Source organism: Crocodylus siamensis, chromosome 5 (assembly GCF_052110815.1).
Source record: "Crocodylus siamensis isolate JL-2025a chromosome 5, ASM5211081v1, whole genome shotgun sequence".
Taxonomy (NCBI): Eukaryota; Metazoa; Chordata; order Crocodylia; family Crocodylidae; genus Crocodylus; species Crocodylus siamensis.
This window is the reverse complement of record NC_143399.1, coordinates 9015873-9017533: the sequence shown is the minus strand read 5'-3', so window position 1 is coordinate 9017533 and position 1661 is coordinate 9015873.

Sequence of the window (1661 nt, the reverse complement as noted above, 5' to 3'; positions counted from 1 at the left end):
AAAGCATTTTAAACCTTTCTATTCAAATCACTTTATATAAAAATAACACCAGGATTTGTACCAATGGTATATTCAGTAAATGGCATACCCCATGCCTCTGTCCCCCTCCCCTGGAGCCCCAGGAACACACCAAATGCCTCGGGTGATATAAGAGCAGCAGAGGCTGTCTTTTCTCTCATATTAAAAAAATATTCTGACGACTTGTGTCAGGCAGAGATACTGATGTACTTTGTGCTAGAATAGGGCTCTCATCACTAAATAGCGTTTTAGGTCATTTTCCCTCTACAAGTTCAATGAAGATCTGATTTTTAAAAAAGGTCCCAAAGTGTTGAACTTAAATTTCCGTATGTATTGCTTATGCGTTTGTTGCAGAAATTGCTGCGGTTCGTTTCTCGGGAGGCGAAGAACTCTTAAACACGCTATTAGCAACACAAAAGGTATATTTGCAAATAGGGTCAGAGCGAAGACAGAAGACCACACTCTGCCCGCGAGGGAAACTTCTCAGCGGGCTTTATCCCCTCTCTCCTGGGCACGTGTGCAAAAGCAGGAACTCTTACAACTCATTTCCGGTTTATACAAACATATATGAAATGACATCACGTCATCTGTCGCATGTGCATTATAATTAACTACTTAAGTATGCGGGGCGGATAGGCTTATATGCATTAGCTAATTATGCATGCTTAGAAAAGCTCTCCAGGTTACCAAAAGTTCAAACTCACTCTTTCTCAAGGACACGATCATTAAAAATTGCAATTACTCTTATCTGCATGAGAAAACTAAGGAGTATATGCTTTACTGTAACAAAGAGATAGCAAATTTGCAAAACGAAGAGAGTGATACCTTAATACAAAGAGCCCTTGGTAGTTTCTTCTCCACCCCTTCCTCCCACCAGGGAGAGCTGCCAGCTGTGCTGTTCTAACAACACTATTCATAATGCATTTTTAATAACACGTAGGCAGAGGTTGGTAACCTTTTAGGAGTGGAGGGCTGAACTACCAGAGCTCAGCCTAAAGACAGACAGCTGCTTCCTGCTCCACTGCTGCTGTTTGCCCCACCCATGGCATGGCTGCTGCCAGTGCCCTAGCTTCACAGGCTGGAGGCCATTGCTTAGCGGGCCAGCCCCAGCCCATGGGCCATCGGTTACCACCCCCTGGTATAGTAAAAGTGTGTCCAGTTTGCTAGCACATGAGGAAATAATGGTGAAAGCACGAGTGTAATGAGACCTGGAGAAATTCTTTTAATCTAAGAACCAACTTGACCTTTCACTTCCATTCTCAGTCGGAGAATCAGAATTACCTGTGATATGATCAATGAACGGTGCCCGAGTATTGATTTCAACAGGGACTTGAATTGAGAAATTTACTAAAACCACCTTCTCTGTTTTATGACTTCTGCAAAGACGTTTTGCTGTGACATAGGCTTCAAGATCTGGCGCTGGCTTCTGGTAAGTGACCTGAGTTGAGAAATGGAGAAGTGGGCAAGGTGGAAACAGTGGCAGATTTTCTTCATAATGAGAAACGGGACCGGGAAGTAAGACTTTGTTCGTTACAATCCTAGCCGCCGTAGTAATTTCTTCCCTACCATATAGCTGTGGAAACCCAGCTTCCTTATGCCCTAAGACTTTGTGGTGGGCTAAACACTTTGTAGCAGCTTCAGAA